At 36.7% G+C, this 22,490-nt stretch overlaps 1 protein-coding gene across 9 annotated transcripts in view; it reads left to right on the top strand.

The window, feature by feature from the left end:
• LOC117428391 (leucine-rich repeat and immunoglobulin-like domain-containing nogo receptor-interacting protein 1) overlaps positions 1-22,490 on the top strand; it is a 558,576-nt gene that overhangs the window by 517,575 nt on the left and 18,511 nt on the right. For 2 of the 9 annotated variants that reach the window (XM_034047334.3, XM_058994914.1), the window contains exon 1: positions 18,056-18,373. The exons of the other annotated variants lie outside the window; for them this stretch is intronic. The gene's annotated coding sequence lies outside the window, so the exon portion shown is untranslated. Of the gene's footprint in view, positions 1-18,055; positions 18,374-22,490 lie in introns of those variants that run through there. 9 annotated transcript variants of the gene reach the window in all.

Genomic DNA, 22,490 nt, shown 5'->3' with positions numbered 1-22,490 from the left:
ACAAATTAAATTGGTTTGTTTGCCTCAGCATACTACAGCCCCAGGGGATAGTAGTCCACTGTACCATATCATTTTGCACAACTGGCAGGCTCTACTTGAGAGAAGTCCAAGCCTGTTAGTAAGGCATGTTCTGGTATTTACTGAGGTGCGCCTTTTCTTTATGAGCACCAATATTTTCGAAATAGCAAATACTGTTCCAGTTACAATGCAACACAGGGTAGCCTCAATCTCACATCCCATAATAGCTAATAGTCAGGGGTCCACATGACTGCCATTGCTCATGCAGACTACTTCAGTGAAAGTTTACACTATCATTTTTGTTTGATCTGGGTTAAAAATATTTCCTTTCAGAGAGACTCACATTCAGCAGTAAGATCAAGCATTACAGTTTGTGGCTGTGACTTCAAACCTTCAGTTTTCAGTGCTAAAATTGAAAGTTTAGTACTATACAGTAAATCATCTGTGTTGCATGGTTAATGGTTGGAACCTAAGTATGCTCAGAGTAGTATTTAATGTACATTTTGTAAGAATTTGCAGTGATTGTTAAAAAGAAATTCTAAGTCAGCATTAAAATACAATATAAAGGGGAACACCTAACCCAGACTCTATTAAACCACACATTCTGCAATGATAGTAATGGTTTGAAAAACTCAGTGCACTGTATTTACTTGCTGTCTTGCCACACAAGGACTTACTAAAAAAGCTCAACCTTCTACAGTGGAAACAAGATCTGAGTTGTTTCACTGGTCATCTTCTAAAGAACAGCAAACTGTTTATTTTCTAGGTAAAACAGTCCTGTGTCTGATCTTGTCATAGTGGCATCCCTGACAAGACTATACATCTTCCTAAAATATGGATATACATCTTCCTAAAATATTATCATTCTTTGACTGCCAGGAAGTTACAACATGACTGGTGAATGTTTCTGGGAAGATAATCCATTCAACATGCTGTGGGTGGCCCTGGTCATTATAATACAATAATAACCTGTTTTAAACAATTAGGATATTTGTCAATGAGCTTTTGGCATGATTCTTTAGTGATTTTTGACCATTCTTGATCGCAAAATTGTTCCAGTTCATTCAAATTCCGAGGACTTCTCTAGTGCACAGCCTTCTTCAACTCATACCAAAGATTCTCAATCGGAGGTAGCAGAGGGTTTCAGATGATTGACCTATATATTTTAGTATGCTGTGGAATCCATTTTACCATGTATTGGAACTAAATTTCCTGTGCCATTAGAGGAAAAACAGCCCCATAGAAGGATATTACCACCTCCATGCTTGGCAGTAGGTATGGTCTTCTTTTCTCTGTACGTCTTACCAGACTTTCTCCAAACTTAACGACTATCAGTGTGACAAAATAGCTTGATTTTTGTTTCATCACACCACAAAACTCTCGCATTATCTTAATATTATGGGTTCCAATAACTGCAAGACAACTGTCGTACATTTAACTTTGTTTTATTCAACACAGCAAACTCCAGCCTGCTTCCAGGATATTCTCCCTGGCTCTCGCGCGCCTCATTCTCATCTCTATTAATAACATTCGGTTCAACACATACCAGAACAATAGCACTGTGTTTAACCTAACACCACAAAAACCTTTGACCAGAACTCATATCCATCATGCAAACTTTAAGTGATTGTCCTTGTGACATTTTCCTAAGAGTGGCTTTTTCCTTGGCCTGGGACCATTGAGACCTTTACCATGCAATACTCGATCTATGGTTGAAATGGAAACCCCAGTCCCACATGCAGCCAATTAACTTTGAATATCTTTGGCAGTCAATCTCAGGTTGTTATTAACCTTCCTCACAATTCTTCTACTTGTTCTTGGTGAAAGAACCTTCTTTGTTCCAGACCGAGGGAGTGTTGTGACAGTACCATGAGTCTTGTACTTCTTGATAATAGAAACAATAGTTAAAATTGGGATACTCAAATGCTTGTAAATCTTCTTGGGGGACATGCAAAGCATTTGCAACGGCGTTAAGGCCATAGCGGCGAGTTTAGATTGGACTTAAAATTGCCCTGTATGTATCATGACACTTTTGGCAAGTTAAGAGCCTATTAGCATCGCCACAATGCGCTCTGCCCCTCATTAGCCATGCATTTTAATTTAATTATATGCATGTGCAAATTGACGGTGGGGCTCATTTGTAAATTAAGTCTGTGATATTAAAATGAGATACATGATGCAGCAGAACAGCAGCTGTGGCCCTAAAAGGGTCCACAAATAAGCCTGATTTCAAATTGGTCTTATTTGGGCACAAAGAATAAGTCAGAAAGCAGCTGATAGGGAAGAGCATTATGGCAGCAGTGATAGGGGCCCGGAAACGTCACTGTATTTTTTAAAGAAATTCACAAATGACATTTAAAAAAATAAAGAATTTCACGGAATGTCACAAAACCGACATTATATATATATATATATATATATATATATATATATATATATATATATATATATATATATATATATATACTGTATATAAAACACATTTTCTATTTACATTATATTCTACTGATGTAAGTTGCCTAAAATGTGTTATCATTGATAGTTCATCAAGAACGTCACCCAAAAACCAAGGCTGAAACATTTTAACATTTAGCCTAGGTACTGAGTCAACTCTTTAAAAATGTACATTGTAACTCGATTCGCTATTGAAACAATCTTTTAAAAATGTAACAAACTTCTTCTGGAAACAAGACATTTAAAATGGTCCGTTTTGGCTGCAAAGAAAGTAACAAGCAGACCAAACAGATTTTTTAAAAACAACCTTGAATGACAAATTCAGCAACATTTTTGAGTTTTGTAAACCTTTCAAACTTATGTTGATCAATTAAAATGATCATGTAATTTATAGCCGATTTTGCTACCTCTAATCCCCAAATATTAAACATGGGAGAAACATTAACTGCAATCCTGAAATGACAAAACCGAAGCTTTTGTGTTTTTCTTTATGTACACTGTACATTAGTAGTATGTAGAAATGTCATTGTACAGTATGAGGAGTTCACCAATCATGAAGCCGGTATTTGTTTGACCCCGTTGCCGTAGTAACCAAATGCATGGCATTGAGCCGGACCGTGTACAGCTACGGTAGCGCTGCTTCTATTTTAGGAAAATAAAATACATATTTTTCACGGTAGGCAGTCAAATACACGATTTCCATGAAATTAGTGATATTATGAATGTTCAGGGGCATTTCTTGTCCCCCCTTACATGTTACATGTCCCCCCTTGTATCCTTCTCCAGCTTTATGACAATAAATAATTTTCTGCCTAAGGTCTTCAGATAGCTGACTTATTGACTTATTGGTAATGACAGCTATCATACTATGCCTAACCCATTTATACTCTCTAATAATGTTCACCCACCATCCAGCATTTTCTAGACTTTTCTAGAATTAGGTTCTGCATTATCATATTGAAATTTCTAGCACCTTGTAGACAATACTGTCATAGCATCAAAGGGTATGAATACTTTTGAATTAGCATTTTTTGAGTTTTGCCCAAAAAATTGCTGAAATAAATATTTCTTGTAACTTTTTTCCCTCATCCACAAAAGCAAAACTTTTGCTACAAAAGGTTTTTCCTAAAATTCTTTGTTTTCGAGAAATTTCTAGAAATTATAAATTTCCATTGGGGTATGTACATTTTCAACTACAACTATATATGTGTGTGTGTGTGTGTGTGTGTGTGTGTGTGTGTGTGTGTGTGTGTGTGTCTAGAGGCCTCTTCATATTTGTAGTACATTCTGATAACCAGAGGTTTGTTTTGTAAAAGTGTTGTAGTTCTAATATAAAAATACATGTGCAGTGCTCTTTATGAAGGTTCAGGATGATACTGGATGAGCTTTATTATAAAAGTCAGTGATGGCTTGTCACAATAATATACTGTGAAGAAGATGGCACCTCATCATTTACAGGCCAGTTTAAGAAATACCCTCAAGCCTAACTAAGAGGCAGATCACAGACTTGGCATTTCTTCTGGCTGACAGATCTTTGGAATGTTTACGTAAGCATCGTGTAACAAAACAAAACAAAAAACGGACAATTTCTGATGTGTTTGTCAGGTGCTAAACATAGATTCCCAAAGTGGTTGAAGGCTGACAAAGGCTGCAGTTAAATATGCCCACGTAACACTGTTCTGCAGATTTAGTGAGAGTTGGGTAGAGAAGGATCCTGATAAAGAGGTCAGATGAGCGCAAATAGGTTTGAAATTCAGCAGGGGTATTAATTGAGGCTTTTTATTTTTTTACCAGAACCACACTGTCTCCTGCAATGTGTCTCACATTAACTCAGAAGGGGTTTCATTAATTTCACCTATTGTTGTGAAAGTTGGTTAAGCCACCTAATAAGAATAAATTATGCACTTCACATTCTAGGTAATGACATATACAGTACAGTATGAAGCGTAACATTTCTTACAATAGACATATTTTACCATAGCAACACAGGGACTTGTGTGGCACACTGTGGTAAACTGCAAAACGTTACAGTGTATATTTACCATAGCTGTATGTGGGACGCAGTACACTCTGTAAAAAATAAATAACAATGATGTATCTTGCATCCAGACCAGACAGACATGAAGAGATTGAAACCAAGTAGAAATGCTTTACAATGCTGAATAGCTGCCATTAGAAATAGAATAACTCAGTCAACTGAATTAGACCTAATGAACAGTCGTCAGCATATGCTATGCCTGTGATTTAGCAAAGTAAGCAGGTATTAGTATGCTGCTTGTTACAGAGCTAAGTAGGGGGAGGGTATGGAGCAGTATTTTCTATAACTTTGCATAATCTACTCCCAATGTAGTAGAAGTGCATCTGTAAGTATACATTCATGCAATCAATACTTTACTCTAATGCTGGGTAATGGTAAATGTATGTATGTCCTAAGTCAGTGGTGTTCAACCTTTTCCTAAAACTGTACCCCCCTTTCTGAAGGTTTCCCCTTTACAATTTCCGATGTACTGAATGGTACCACCTTTGCAATAAAAGGCAAAATAATCTGATTAACTGATTTTATTTGTTTCCTGTTTATTTACTATATAATTTATGTCACAACAGTTGACAAACTGCTGGTTTGGGACAGAATACCAAACGGTTATTTTTAAAACTTTTAATTATAAGTCTTTGGAAGCACAGAATCAAAATTTGTATTTATTTGGGAATCTCTTTGGAAACACATGTATTAGCTTTCTATTGGGCAAAGCTATTATAAATAATCCAAAATAGTCTGCTCTGTAAATGTTTACTTTACCATTTACTTCCCATCCCAGCATAATGATGTGTGCCATTTAAAATGTTTACTACATCAAAAACATTAACCAAGATAAAACTATAATAAGTAACAATGATGAACCTTTTATTCAAGTCAATATAAAAGTGATCCAAAGGGACTCGGTATAACATTCTGTTGCTTTGGTCTTTCTATAGACTATTTGTGTTTTCTTCCCTTGTTTTTCTTTTGCAATTTAGAAATGTATACACTGGAGAAACAATACACAGGATAATCTGGATGTACTCAGCAAAAACAAATTCAGCCAGCTGCTATTGCTGTTACTAAATGCAGCCGTGCCTAATAAATAAAACAAAAAACATCAAAGTATGAGTATTGTGACTTATTATTTATGTTTATTTATAGCTCTAAAAAATGCAGAAATATTGTGCTTCACTCATTTAGTATTCAATTATACAACGAGTTGAAAACTGGAACGTTCATGAGCAATGCAAAACACTCTGAGCAGAGCTCTCCAAAGCAGAATCGCCTCACGCCAGCTTAGCTTCACCCACCCTGTAATATATCACAGTAGAAATCATAGAAGCTTAATCAAAACCACGCATGCGTCTAGGTGGATGATAATTTTGAAACAATACTAACCTTTGAGCTGCTAAACAAAAACAAAAAATGTAAAATTTATGCACAGTGGTTTATAGATAATATATAATACCGTACATTTTTTTATTCAAGATCATTATTTTCTTTCACTTTCATTTTTATTTTGGTCCTGCATACCCCCTATGATCCTTAGAAGTACCCTCAGGGGTACGTGTACCCCGAGTTTAAAACCCCTGTCCTAGGTGATTCCAGTTAAGTGTGGAATTCCTGTATCATATAGTTAGCTGAGAAGCTGAGTTCAGATGACATGCATTCAAACTGATACCAGTCTTGGTAGCCGCTATTGGAAAAAACATGTATGCTTGTGGAATAGCTTTTGTATGTATTTGATGATGGGACAACTATCTATTCAGATATACTGTAGCAAAGGGGCGGGAGTGGGTTATAACAGGCATCCTGCCCCACCCCCATTCATTTTGAAAATCTCTTACCTATAAAAGCAGAGTTTTTACATCTGGAATCAGCTTCCCAGAACATTGAGATTGCCTATTGACATTACACTAAAACATTCAAAGCACGGATATCTACGATTTAGAACACATTGCAATGTTGCTATGTACAGATTTTATGTGGAAATCCTGGATAATGAATTGCTCTTGAGTTTTGGTATATTGATAATAGATTACCATTTCACTTATTTGTTGGACTGTTCTGAACAGTATGTACAGTATCATCCTGATTTACGCCAGTTCTTGAGCTGTTTTAGGGTAAAAGCTGATAATTCTGCTTATTGTGAAATATGTACAGTGCAAAAACTCCTAACATGTATGTAATTGAATACTTTGTATGTGTGTCCTAGCTGACTCAAGAATCAGAAATATAATACTAGTGTTCAATACCTGTTGTATCTGCGGATCCTTTAGTATCCCTCCAGAGAGACTTATGCTTTTGGCAGTGTCAATGCCAGTGGAAGGCGAAATTTGTTTGCATCTCCTAAAAATTCCACTAAAAACTACATTCATGAAAACATTCCTCTGCAAAAATACTCCTTCAGTCCTTTTAGAGCTTCTTAATTTATCTTCCATGGGTCTCTCGTCAAAAAAACCCCCAAAAAAACCTTCCTTGCAAGGGAAGTCTGTGTGTCTTGTATCATAATGTTTCATAACTATGGCTAATGCATCTGATTATCCACTTGCTTTGCAACAGTCAAGTCTTAGATGCAAATACCTTCCTGCATATATTTATTTAAATATATTCATTCCCACAGAGTTAAAACATTGACAGTATCCCTGCACCCCCTTTACATACAAGTGTATTCAACAGCGCAAGCTGTATGAATTCACAGTAACTTTCAATATTTGGCCCATAATGTTCTGTGCACAAGCAGTTTGCTCCTCTCCTCTTTCTGAAGAAACTTTATTTTGCTTCTCTAGATTATGTGTAGCTTAACTTCTTCAAGAGAGACAGGTCATATTTTACCATTTTAAAGCATATTATAAAACAAAAGGTTTGGTTTGTGATTTTGGAATAATCCTGCTCCTGAAATATTTAATGGCTTTATATCAGTGGAACTGCCATCAGTACTGAAAAAGTAAAAAAGAGACTTTATTTTAAGTATATGTATTTAGAAAAAAACGAATAAAGCAGACCATGACCTATTGTACCCCGCAAGCCTGTTTAAACCTTAAGGAGGTGGAAAAAAATCATTTATGTTCCTCGTCACAAAGCCATTAAAACCGCGGGAGAAGATCTCATTAATAAAATCATTTAGCTGTCTTTGTCCCTTCTTGTTACTGTTTTTTTTTCTCTTTAAAAAACAAGTTGTTTTTTTTGCTGACTAATATATTTTCAGTGATTCCCTAATGGTGTGTGAAATAGGTTTTTGTTTAGGGCATGTTTTTTAATATTATTTGGGGCTAAAATGAGATGTGACGTTAACTGCAAGGCAATTAAGTCTGTGTTGTGATGGTTGATTAGGCCTGACTGCAGGCAGACACGGGACAGTAAAATATCCTCATGCTTCCTATCGGAGCGTACCCTATGCATTACTAGTTTATGTTCCTGGAGATACATATATAATTGAGGCTAAACAATTCTATCCAGCCAGTGGAGACCATAATACCTTCCAACCAACATGGTGGAGAGGACTGCTCTATTTGTTCTTCATAGATGGTAGAAAATGCAAATTGAACAATTATATGAGGGGCAGTGAAAATGCTTCAAAAGCTAATTAAAGGTGTGTAAACATACTTAGCTACAACAGCTTTAAGTACTTTCTTATCATTTAATTGATTATTGACCCCAAGTTGAAAGAGGCTTAACACCAGTGATAAATAATCAGATGTACCTAGGCTGTTAGAGGTTAACTCTATCAAATGTAATATGCCGTTATAGTGGTAAAAAAAAAAAAAAAAAAAGATACTGCAGATGGATTTCATATATTTTATTTGGATTCATATAGGCTGTGTTACAAAAAAAGCCTGTTGTTTAATGTGTCAAATGGTACTGCCAAACTGGATCATAAAGTACGTTTAGTGCTTGAAGACAGCAATGGAAACATTCAAATGAACCCTTATCCAACAAAAACCCAGCATTTCACAAGGAGAGCTGTCATCACATGGTAAAGCATTACAATGAACTGGGGCACTTCTGTCTGAAAATAGACAAAGGAAAAACAAATGTTTCCTGTTTTCAGATGTCAAAGAAGTGAAGGGTGAAAGTGGTACAGTACAGTTAAAAAGGTGGCACTTTTTTGCCATAGAAATAATCTAAGCATGGGACAGAATTTATTGTTATTTTTTTATGGGAAACTTGGTTGTGTGGAAAATCTGTCCCACTAATCAACACGTCATCTCCAAGCACCATAAAAACTTGTTTGGCCTCTCAGTCATGCGCGGCGAGGCCAAACAGGGAGACGACCATCTTTAAAGCCTGGAGGAAGGGGCTGAGCGGTTTGTATTTAGTTTCTGCAGGGTGTGTGGCAGGCTAGAGAGGCTGGGCTCTCACTCAGTGCAGTTCATGCTCTGGGGGGCAGGCCTGTGTCTCAGCAGCTTACTTTTCAGGCTGTTGCGTTAACTGCTCATCATCTTCATTTTTTGTCATTCATCCTTTTCCTATCTTTTGGGGGTAGGTGGCAGTGTGCCACTGTGGCTGTTGCATAACCATTCATCATATTCATTTATCCAGTCATGGTTTGGCGGCTTTGTCTTTTGGGGGGAGGTGGTCCTACACGCCACTTCCTATCCAGGGCACTAGACTGCATGATATCGTTCATGTATTCGCTAGCTGGCCAGCATTTCGGGTAGCAGTCGAGCACTCATGGACAAGGTCTCCGGCCAAATTCATCATCATCATCATCATCAATTCGTCTGTCAAGTGCAATTTAAATCATTCACATTGCGGATTCAGCATCCTGAATAAATCATTGTATCATGTGTGTTCTATATAATTCTGTATTGCTGTATTGGCTTAAGATTATTATTCACCAGGTTGAATATTATTGGTCAACCACTGCTTCTAAAAATAGTATGAATTTCCAAGGTGGTTTTATAAATGACAACTAGTCTTGTGCAACTGTAATTTCTTCCCCTTGGTGGAAACTGTGTGTTAGTAAATGTGAAATCAGAAGCAGACCAAGTAGGTAAAAGGACAGATTTGCAGAAATTGTTAGTAAGCATGTAAAACAGGGCAGAGGCTGGGGGCGAACCGGCAGCCGTATAGCGTCCTCCACTAAGAGAGAGTTAGGCTCGTCGGCATTTGTGGTTATTGCTTTTAACCTCATCTCACCGACAGGAGACAGAATCCGAACCAGCAGTGCATCACGCTACATTGTGAAAACCATTGTGGTTATTTTAACTCAAAACATGATCACTCAGGCAATTGTTACAAAATAACTTGTAAAAAATAAAGTGAGGAAATAGAATGCAGCCTTTTTTAAATCTAGAAAAAGGCCAAGTGGTATCATTTACATGGAGCTCTTCGGTTAAGAACCGAGTGTTTCCATAATAATTCAGGGTGCGAAACCGCAGATCGAATTTAGATTGACTTTAGCTACAAAATTCTGTAAAACATCAATTATTTCAGGGACACTATCAAGATTGATTGTATGTTCTATTTGATTTGGTATGGTTCTCTTAAATGATATTTACACATAGAAATGTTGCCGGGAAGGTTGAGTTTTAAATAGAAAAGGCACAAGCTGGAAAGGAATGTTGATAGATAAGCCTCCATCAAGAAAATATTTTCTGTTCTTTCTCCCTCTCTCTCTAGTGCTGTTTCTAAAGAAAGACACTCAGCCTAAATGTCCTTTTTATCTTTTAGTCTTTGCTGTTTACTACCGTACCAGAGATTTGAAGTACAAAAAGTAAAAAGGGCACAGATAGAGCTATCAAAGACATTAAAGGTCACTGCCTATAAAAGGTTGTCCCCAAAGTGCTGCTGGTCAGCTGTTATGGAGACTGGAAGCTGTTTAAAGGTATTATTGCAGGGCTGTCTGTTCCCAAAGAGATGCTACAATATTTCAGGAAACAGGAAATAAAGCTATAGTATAAACTACACTGTGTACACTTGTTAGACCTCTAAACATCTTACTGATCACCTTTTTTACAAATTCAACATATTTTGTGATTCATTTTTTTCTGGGGAGCTACACATAAAAGAAAAGTAATTTTGGGGCATTAAAATGTCTAGTCTCCAGAAGTAATTATGAGGGTTCAATTACTGTACATAGTCTCCTGTGTAGTCCATTTTATAAACCTAATTGTACAATTGAGCCCAGAGCTCCTAAAGGCAGAAAGAGCAACCTATAGAGAAAGAGAGAGAGAGAGAGAGAAATGGAAACAAGGTAACAGAGGCCAATTGATGGAGTGAAGCCCTTTGGGAGTACGATGGCCTTCATGTACAAGTGGGTTTAACATCCAAAGCCAGTCCTAAATTGTTTATCCTGTCTCCAATTGCTTCTGTTTGCTGTGTTTTCAGCAGCAGTCAGACTGGAAGTGTAATCGAGTGCAGTCTGATTAGAATGAATGAGGTGGTGACGGGAGTGCAATGAAACAGCTAGAGCTGCAAAGGGGGGAATAAACCTTGCCTTGCCTCAGTTTGATAACAGAAGGACGGAAGCACATGACATGAACGAGTGCTGTTGTAGAAGGCTTTATAGGCAGGGGTGTTGTGTGCTGTTTGTCCGGATGGGTGTCTGTTGGTGCAGTGGCACACGGGAGTGTATCTAAAGAGGCACAGTAAAGCAACCAAGGAAATATCATATGAAAAATGTTTAGTGAGCCCAATCCATTGGAGTCCAGTCCAAGACTTTGTACCAACCGTATTCTTCTTTTCTAGAACTGAGCACTCCAGCATTCCTTGTTTTAATTAAATCTACTGTAGGTGTTCTAAGAACAGTAATGGACTGTCACTGTGCCGACTCATTTCACAGTCTCCAATTAACACTAATCGTGGACTACCTAATGTACTCTTAGGTAAGGCAATACATAGTAATACTATTTTTTCATCTTTCTACAAGAAGCTTGTGACGTCAAAAGACATAGATATGGATTGATAAGCGATTCCATTTAATGCTGCATTTTTGGGAGAAGGGTTTATTAATACACTGTAACTAAACCAGGGCTGGCAAGTTCATTTTCCGTGTCCCCAGTCCTGCTTCATATAACTACCTTGCTGATATGCATACAAAGGCTATGCCAACACTTTAAGTGGTCTGCTCAGAAATGGTTAAGGTACACTATTTCCAGCCTGTTGTCTTATCTGCCAGTTAAAAAAAATGTTGAGATCATAATATTGCTTATTTCTATCTTGTCATCTCAACAATTCAGGTTTTTTTTTTTTTATCTGCCATTATTGTGATTGAAGTGAATGGCACTCATAGATTTCAACTTGTGTTGATTTACGCATTATTTAAGCAGCCTTATAAAAGCATAGCCAAGTGTAATAAAGCATAATGAAAGAATGGTGAAGCATAGGTAAGCAGTGTAAAGACCAGTGAGGTATGGTAAGTACAATATATAACATGGGTAAACTATGTTAAATGCATAGTATAACCATAGGAAAGGCATGGTAAAACTGCAAAAGCACAGTGAAACAATACTGTGGTTCATTTTTATAAAAGTACTGTGGATGGACTTCCGGTTGGACTCAATCTAAGATGGCCACGTAATTTTTGACTCGTCTGGCGGAATTGGAGGATTGCAATCGTCGCTCTAATCTACGTCTTGTCGGTCTTCCTGAAGGAGAGGAGGGCGATGATCCGATCTCTTTTCTTCAACACAATTTGCCACTTTGGTTTCCCTCCCTGCCCTCCAAAGGTGTCATTGAGATCGAGAGGGCTCATCGGATTTATAGTGGAGCCAATACCCAAGGAAGCAAACCACGCACACTGATTTTTAAACTCCTTAGGTATAATGACAGGCAAGCTATTTTGAAAGCATATAGGCAGCCTGGTACACAGATATCGCAAGGTCAGTCAAAGTTGTTGCTGTTTCCGGATTATTCTAATTTCACAGCTGAGCACAGGAAAGCCTTTGCACCGATCCAATCGTCTCTTAAACAGATGAGCATCCAGAGCTTTCTTTTATACCCATCGAAGCTTAAAATAGTGCACAACGGCCAATCTAATGTGTACAGCACCCCCCAGGATGCCCAGCAGTTTGTTCTGGAGCTGAAGCGGAATGCCTAACCTATGGGACGGGACTGCAGACTTATTGCAAGCTTGTTCTACAATCAGTCGGTTCTTTACTTGATGACTGGTCTGTCGCTTATTTGTACTTAATGGATGCCTGGCCTGAGGAATAGTGCCGCCACTATAGGATAATTCTGCCCTGGACAACTGTACGATTGGACTTCTATGAGCTGTATTATTGGACATTTGCTTGTTTTAGGTAAGAGTTCGAATTTGCAATGTCTATCAGTCACCAGAGGGGGGAGTAAACGAACAAATATAGGTACGCTCATACAGGCTGTCATGGTGTACTTTGTTTATACTTTTTCAAAGACTTTTCTTTGGGACTTAAAGTTCTGTTATTGTAATTTTATGCTTAATACGATCTTTATCATTATGGGCTGTTGGGTGTGTGTTGTCCCATCTTGGCTCGAAAGCCAAAGAAGTGCTGTTAATTTTGTTTTTTCTGGTCACGTGGGGCTGTAAGGATCTCTGGCCCCGGCCGACTAGCTTCTTAGAAATGTTTGTAGTTTCGTTTTGCTTTATTTACTTTGTTATTTGTAGTTCGTGGTCTACCTGCAATCGCACCGGGGGTTGTTGTATTTTTGCTGATTTTCTCTTAAACAGCTGCCATTGTTTTGTATTATGTAAGCCTGTTAGGATTTACGTGCTGTTTTATTTCCTTTTGTTATGTTTATTGACTGTCTTTTTGCTTTTGTTTTTCTTGCTTGGTGAGATGTGTAATCTGGATCTCCTTTGGTTTTTGGTGCCACACAATGTGTATACTGTGGTGTTGCGCAGGACCTGGGGATTGGGCATTCTATTGCAAATATTTGACCTCCTCAATGAATAACTGTAATATTTTATCTTGGAATGTGCGTGGCTTGAACATGCCCATTAAGAGATGTAAATGCCTTGATTTTCTCCATCGCAAGCGTGTTGCTATTGCTTTTATTCAGGAGGCCCGTACTAAAGCTGCCGATGTACACAGATTCCAAAACAAACATTATAAAATTATTGCCCATTCATGTGCCCTGAATAAGTCAAAGGGAGTTTTGATCCTGGTAGATAGGAAACTCAACATTACTGTGGGTGTCTGGGGGTGATGCAGAAGGTAGATTTTGTTTTGTGATTGTTACTTTCAATGGGACTAAATTGTGTCTTGCGTCTTTATATGCACCCAATGCATTTGATCCTCAGTTTTTAGAAAAGACTCAAATTATCTGAATTTCCTGATGCTGCAATTCTCTTAGGTGGTGACTTCAATCTGGTTTTTAACCCGACGCTCGATACCTCGCACAGCGCTGCAGAGCCTAGTGTAGCAGTTTCAAAATCTTTCCAGAACTTTGCACAGGATTTAAATGTATGGGACGCATGGCGCATTAGAAATCCGAATGTAAAAGATTTTTCTTTCTTTTCCCATCCCCACAAGACTTACTCTCGCATTGATTATATATTTATCTCCCCTAGTATTTTGCATTATATTATTACCACCGACATATTACCAATCCTTATTTCAGATCACACCCCAGTTTTGTATTCATTTAATTTTACTCCTGGAGCAGCCTGTGCCAAAAGATGGCGCTTTAACTCCTTTCTCCTTCAGAACGAGGATTTTTTAAAGTATATATCCAATGGATTGAAAACCTTTTTAGAAATAAACTACGACCCTGATCTTAACCCCCATTCGTTATGGGAAGTCACAAAGTGTTTCATCAGAGGCAGTTGCATTTCATTTGCATCTAACCTAAACAAAACTCGTAATAAGCATATTTCTCAATTAGAGGCTTAAATTTTACAGTTGGAAACATTACAAAAGGTTAACTTTCTAGAAACCAGAGCAAGACAGCTCGCTTCCCTGAAAGCAGATTTTAGAAATCTGACCAGATCTAAAGCAGAATTTCTGCTTCTTAAAACTAGACAGCTTTACTACGAACATGCTGAAAGGCCTAGTAGGCTCTTGGCTTTAAGACTTAAACAATCAGAACGTTTGGCTTCTATTGATGCTATTAAGGACTGCAATGGCACAATGCTTTCCCAACCCTCCCAAGTTAATAAAGTTTTTCAACATTTTTACTCTCAGCTTTCTAAATCTGAATCTGTTTCTGATTTGAATAGGACTAGGGCATTTCTGAATTCACTGAATTTGCCTAACCTAGTGGCTGATCAAGCTGAACAATTAGACGCTCCTATCACTTTGGAGGAATTAAAAGCTGCAGCTGCGTCCATGCAAAAACGTAAGTCTCCAGGTTTAGATGGCATTCCGCCTGAATTACTTTTGGCAGTCTGGGATATGGTCCACTCACCCTTTAGCTCAATTACTTAGTTCAACTCCTGCCACCAGAGGTCTTGTATCATCTCTTTATAATAACTTTGTAACTCACAATATCTATTCTCCTGCTGTAACTTCTGTTTGGGATAGGGAACTCAACAAGCTCGGTGTTAGCCCTGTCTGGGATAGAATTTGGGAAAATATATTCTCATCTTCTAAAAACTTAGCACACCAATTGGTTCATTTTAAATTTGTACATAGATTTTATGCTACCCCATATCGTCGATTTCAAATGAAGGTTTCTACTGATAATCTGTGCCATGGGTGCACTCTAGGGGCAGTCGGCACTTATCCATATGTTTTGGGAATGTCCACGTATCCAAAGTTTCTGGAAATTTGTAGCTACAGCTCTCTCTAAACTTATTAATATAGAGGTGCCTCTGTTTCCTGGTCTGCTCCTGCTTGGAGATGACTCTCAAGTTGGGCTTAATTTACAGACAAGACGACTCTTTCTTGCGGGGCAGACAGCAGCAAAGGTTATTTTGAAGGGCTGGTTGGAACCTGGTATAGTCTATAACTGCACATGGTTGCACTTTCTCTTAGATATCTCACTTATGGAGAGGTCGACAGCAAGATTGCACCAGGTCAGTGCTAATACCTTAACTACATGGTCTACTGCTGTCATTCTTATTAAAGACCTTCATTTAAGTTTGAGACCAACAACTCACTAGAATGTGTATATGTATGTGTGTATATGTGTGTATGTGTGTATAGATATATATATATATATATATATATATATATATATATATATATATATATATATATATATATATATATATATATTGGGGCAGCAGTGTGGAGTAGTGGTTAGGGCTCTGGACTCTTGACCGGAGAGTTGTGGATTCAATCCCTGGTAGGGGACACTGCTGCTGTACCCTTGAGCAAGGTACTTTACCTAGATTGCTCCAGTAAAAACCCAACTGTATAAATAGGTAATTGTATGTAAAAATAATGTGATATCTTGTAACAATTGTAAGTCGCCCTGGATAAGGGCGTCTGCTAAGAAATAAATAATAAAATAATAATAATAATATATATATATATATGTGTATGTATATATGTATATATTTTAATATATTATTTTTATATATAATTTGTTTTGTATTATGGTTTATTATGATTTTTAATGTATTTTTATTTTACGCTTTATTTATGTTTTTATATATAGTATGTTTTTTTTTTTTTTTTTTACATATTTATGTATTCAACTTTTTCTTCCCCCCCCCCCCCCATTGTAAAGATTACAATAAAAATAAAAAATAAAAATTGTTAAAAAAAAAAAAAAAAAAGAACTGTGGAGAGCTTCATTACTTATATTGCTGACACCTAGGAGGGAAAGGGACATTTTCCAGTCCTTTTATTAAATGTAGACATGAGAATTCAGATTCTGCACATGACTCTTTTAACAAAAGCAGACACAGAGCTAATTGACACTATACCAGACACACTCAAACACATACACAGTGCAAAGAACAATCTGATGGTGATTTTTGTATTTCTAAGCAGACACATTGAATGGGATTAATAATAGGACAGTAAGTTAAAAGCCCAGCTAAAGTCATATCTGTCCAAAGTCAGATGAAATACTACTACTAACAATACTAAAACATTTGCAGGCTTTGCTTTGAGTCTATTCTCAAGAGATATGTTGGGAATTGATTATGTATGTATAAACAACGACAAAAGGTGAATCAGTGAGAATAACCCACTGTTTTAGTGCCTTTAGGCATGAGAAACTGGATTATTTCATCACTGAGTCATCATTTTCTGTTGTCTAACCCACTTAAAGCATTTACAATTCAACTGATATTCATTCAAAATGACATTTCCAACTGAAATTGATATTCCACCTTAAACCATGCTAGTATTAACAACTATACTGACTGGCAACACATTATTTAAATGGGACAATATTGGCAGGATTAGTAAAATTGTAAGGATTGTTTTAAGTACTGTTTAAAGCCTATTTTGATTAAGTTTGCAGTATACAAAACCAGTGACAAAACAGGTTTCATTGTCTATTCTTGTTTTTCAAAGAGTAGTTTAACCTAAGAGAACCTAAAAAAAAAAACAACAACCCTGAAACAGTCCTTAAAGTTTTAACATATAACTTATAACTCCATACATATTACATAACATTGTATACTTACAGCACATGCCTTCATAATCACACTCAAATCATAGCATGTAAGTATTTGTAGCATGTCATACAATATGTTACAAAAATTCTGCAATAATTAGAATTATCAAGAATTGCAGTAAAACCTATGATGGCAACCAGTCACACAACTGCACTTGAAATGTTGACTTTTCAATTCCCGAAATTGCGGTTTGTAAGTATGGTTAGTGTTCTCATACTTATATGTATGTCGTTTTTTCAAAGTGATTATAAAGAATTATGCACATAGTTTATGCAGTGTTATGTAGCCTTTACTATGGTGTTTTGGGTGATACAATATGTCCAAATCAAATAAAGCGTTACCAATTGCCTTGCGGAGAGGAAGAATAATTGACTACTGTAGATTTGGTGGCTGGTTTCTTTGACACATTCGCAGTATTAATTAAAAGATCAACGGATGACGTCACATTTTAAACGGGTCAAGAACACGTTTAAAACAGATTTGTTTTCATTAAATGCACATAAATGTACAGCAAATTGGATGTGTACTAAAGTTGCAGTAAGCATATGTGTAGGCTCACCAATTGGGCAAAATGTACTGTTAAATGTCCGAACATTATATTGCATATTTTCATCAATACACTTTGAATTGATATGTACGGACATACAGTATCTGTTAATAAAAAAAAAAAATCAAAGTAACATTTTACATTTGCTTTACATGTTTTCATTATTTAGATTTAACGATCCTACCCTTGTGTTACGAATAATTAATCCAACGGTTCTTGTAACAGTGATAACAGCGATTTAAAGAAATATATAGCTCCGATGATACTATATAATTCTATTAATCTTAGGTACTTGTCCATCTTTCCGTATTTGTATATAGGAAGGATTTACAAAGTATCTAATTAATACAGTATTGCTGGTAGCAATACCAATACACTATGTAATATACCGTGTAGCAATATACTAGTAAATCCCTCTTTCTGTCTCTCACCTGCTGTATCACTCCCTCTGTTTCCCCTCCCTCTCACGAGCAGGCTTAAGCAGGCACACAATAACCTTGCAAGCTGCTTTCAGTGCGGTGTAAAGTAGGCGGAGAGAACAGTGCGTCTGTGCGCTTGTGTGGGACTCAGTACAAAAGCAGACAGGACCCAGTTCAGCCCTCATCGCGCTGTGGTTCCCTCGCTTGCTCCCTGCCACACGGACACGAGAACTGTCATATGCAGAGGCATTCTGTTGAGCACCTGGTAGCAACAGACTGAGGAATTTGTAAGAAAATACATTCGAGTCAAGCGTAAACCTCCAAGGACTTTGAGGTGGCTGATCTTTCTGTATTTCTTTGCGCTGGGAGTAGCCGTTAGTGGAGTTTGAAAGGATGCTTAGAAGCTGTTATAGGTGAGTTGATACAAAGAGTTGTGCAATGTCCTTGTTAATGATTGCTGTTATTTTTTTTTAATGCAATTCCCATAAATGTATTACCGCTATCATTGTTGTCGCATGAGGTTCTGTGTTACATGCAACCTCAAATATTGGAACATCGTTTCTGTTACCCATACCGAAAGTATAATACAAGGAGGAATACACGATTATTGGGAATATAATCTAAAATAATGTATACTGTTTTAAATGAGTATCTATCGATTTATATATCACTCTGACTATCCATTGCTCGTCTTGCCATTAGGATTACTTTTATTTTGATAGTAGTAGTGTACGTACTGTGGTGTTTATGTATTTATTTTTAATTCGGTAAAATCACTTACCTTATGGTGTTGTTAATATACATGCACTATTGGTTAGTCATATACTGATATGGCTTAATACTGAAAAATCAAATGTACTACAAATCTATGCTGCAAATGTGCTGTAGTAGTGTGGCGAGGATCAGGATTATTGTCATTGTTTGTGTGTGTGCGCCCTCTTGAGGTAAAATGATATATTTGGCTTGGTACAGCAGCTGAAATTGTTTAAAGGGACTGATCTGGAAGTATTGTCTTCAAACTAGATTTGAAGTGTTGGTTACTAAAGTAGGCACATAACTGGTAAAAAAAAATGCAAAGAATATATATATATATATATATATATATATATATATATATATATATATATATATATATATATATATATATATATATATATATATATATATATTATATATTATTATTATTATTTTATTTATTTTTTTGCAAAATACAGTGTACCTATAATATAAAACAGTGGTTTTCAACCTTTTCATCTCAAGTACTAGTGTTTCCAGAAGGGACCACAAGGTGTTCCAGTAACTGTGCAATCTTAAACTGCTGTTGTGAAACAGAGACCAACCCCTTAAAACCAGGTTTCTCACTGAACAAGCGTTCACACAATCAACACCACCGAGTGGCTGCTTTGGTTCCCCATCAGTAACTTTGAAAGTTCACAACAAATACCGCTCATCATAATTTCTCAATTCTCTGTGATTCAGTGGTGCACAGACTGTTACATTATGATTGAGGGAATATTGTGGTTGAAGAACATGTCTCTGTGATTCAGTGGTACACAGATTGATACATTATGATTGAAGGAGTATTGTGGTTGAGGAACATGTCTCTGTGTTTCAGTGGTACACAGACTGTTACATTATGATGGAGGGAGTATTGTGGTTGAGGAACATGTCTCTGTGATTCAGTGGTACACAGACTGATACATTATGATGGAGGGAGTATTGTGGTTGAAGAATCATATCGTCATAAAGAACGTCTGCCACGTACCAGCACTGTTACGCCTACCACAGGTTGAAAACCACTGCTGTAAACCCTCTGTAATATTACTATTGCATATCAATCATAAAATTCAAGAATACTGCAGCTGTGTTGAGAATATTGGTGCTGTATTATATTACTTGTGCATAAATTGTCAGTTTCCAAAATGAATGTGGAAAATGAATTCTAGATTGGGTATCCTGTGTCATGCTACCCTGTGTTTCAGTGCGTGAACATTCTTGCATTGCCAAACACAGGTTTCCTGTATGGGTGTTGGCTATACTGTAGTCTGAGAATCATGTACATTCACTAAAGCTCTCCTGGTGCCTGCTAATACAGGCTATGGGCTTAACAATGTTTTGCATAGTAGCCATCATCTTGAAATCAACACAGCATCCTGTGCTTGGAATAACTTGATTTTTGAAATATTACCATTTTTAAAAGCCATTTTAAGGCTTGTTCTGTTTGTTAAATTGTAATTCGATATATATATATATATATATATATATATATATATATATATATATATATATATAGAGAGAGAGAGAGAGAGAGAGAGAGAGAGAGAGAGAGAGAGAGACAGAGAGAGAGAGAGACAGAGAGAGAGAGAGAGAGAGAATCCTTGTTTTGTTTTGACTGCCACCTGATTTGCTGTGCTGTCAAGAGGTCCCTGTGAACCAGATGCTTGCATCTCGGTGGACTAATCCTGACTAAATAACTTTTAATAAACAAATAAAGTCCCCCCCTCCCTTTTCCTTATTTAATATTGCAGTCATTGTTAGTGGTTGCTATAGAAATAATGTTGATATTAATCTGAAAAAATGAATAGCCTAAAATTGACACATATTTGGCAACTGAAATATTGAGTCAGTATGCAAGTGTCAGCCTCCAACACCCTCCCCTCCCTGTGTTTGAAAGAGCAATGCAGTTGTCAGTAATTAAGAACCACTGTGGTAATCCCACTGGACAGATACAAATCAATCAATATTAGACATTATAGATGAAATGTGTCTAATAAACACAAGATTGCTATATTCATTTTAGTGTAGTATTGCTCAGTTCAATTCAGAGTTCAATATGATACAGCAGTAATCTACAGTATATTCTGGTACATAGGGAGGGTTCTATATTAATATTTGATATCTAATAGTAACCTATAGAAATGTAATTTTCCTGCAGAGCTTTATATGAAATTCTAATTCGCAAATGGGTTTCTCAAAAATCCAATACTGAGGCAAAAAAAGTACTTCTGATTGGTTGTTGGTAGTCTTGAAAAGATAAAACCCTCAAAAAAGAAAGAAAGCTCACTCAGGGGTCGATTTGATCAGACCTGCCTAGCCAGATTTTACAGCACTGGTGAGTACACATAGATTGCATTAAGCACCTATTTTTTGGGGGTATTCCCATTATAACCACAGATAGGCGGTCAGTGCAGATTCCCCAGTCCTGTCAGCCTGTTTGTCACTCATACATGTCTACATATATCTAGAGAACTGTGTGTCTAAGTGCACATTTTTTAATAGTATCATAATCTGGAGGTCTATGGAGGTTGTCAGTCTGTCTGCCTCTATGCTTACATATCTAGGGAACCGCTTAGGCCTCTATTCAATTGTGATGGAAGGATATTCTTTAACAGAAGTACTGTCAGTATGTCATGTTTACATTTTTACATCTTGAGAAGTGATTATCCAGTTTTGATGAAACTTGTTACGCACATTTTGAGGATACAAGATATTGAGAGTTGGAATATGAGAGAACATGGAGGCACTGTATCTGTGTACTCTTCGGTTTTCAGGATGCTAATGCTAGCTCTAATTTTGTATAAACAAAAGTTAGCATTTTGAATGATTTTTTAACACCTAACTAAAGGTAGCTTCTCCCTGTGTGTGTAACATCTAACCTAAATTAAAAAAAAGGGTTGTCCTTAAGGTGTCAAACACAGTACATTAGTATATTAAGTATACATCAACAATAATTAAAAGAAAAAAAACTGATTAGATATCAAAATGATGTATTAAAAAATACATAACACATTTGAGTAGAGTTGCCACTGTGCCACCATCAGGTTGTTTTTTGTAATTACATTGTTGCTTGTGGCTTTTTACATGTTTTTTCATGGTGTGAATTCTGCCTCTCTGTTGTTGGGGTTTTCTAAGGCATTTCTTTTGTTATTCATTGTAATCATTTTTCTATATTTCAACGAACAATCACAATCCTCAGCAACTTTACACATTTTTTAAGTGAATTTTTCTTTGAGGGACTTTCTGGGAAATGCAGCCACATATATATAGTGCAAACTGGAAGAAACTAAGTCAATAAGCTAACGTTTCAAATAGTGCCTTTTACAGTGTACTGTACACTGTTATATTAAATAGTATTGAGGTTTCACAATGTTATCGTTCAGAATAATGTTATTCTGCATTGCACACTATCCCGCATAGCAACAGCATGTCTGAATGTTCTAGTGCTTATAATGTATGCTAATCTGTAACTGAACTGCTTTGCAATACTCCATGGGTAAGGGCATTAGTTTCGCTTTGGTGTTTAACAAATGGGAACCCGTTTATATGTAAAAGCAGTGAGTCAAAAAATAAAACATGTTATTAACACCAGTGATACTAACCCTTCCATAAAACAAAAAAAAACAAACATTGTGATACCCCTCAGCACTAGTTCATACTTGTGTAGCTTCCACAAGATGTTTGCATTGAAAAGTAGCAGAATGCAGGTCTGAAATACATTGTGAATGATTCTGAAGCATCATTCTTGTCAGC

The sequence above is a fragment of the Acipenser ruthenus genome, chromosome 21, assembly GCF_902713425.1.
Source record: "Acipenser ruthenus chromosome 21, fAciRut3.2 maternal haplotype, whole genome shotgun sequence".
Taxonomy (NCBI): Eukaryota; Metazoa; Chordata; class Actinopteri; order Acipenseriformes; family Acipenseridae; genus Acipenser; species Acipenser ruthenus.
The sequence above is the reverse complement of the archived record's forward strand: the minus strand, read 5'-3'. Positions and strand labels throughout refer to the sequence as shown.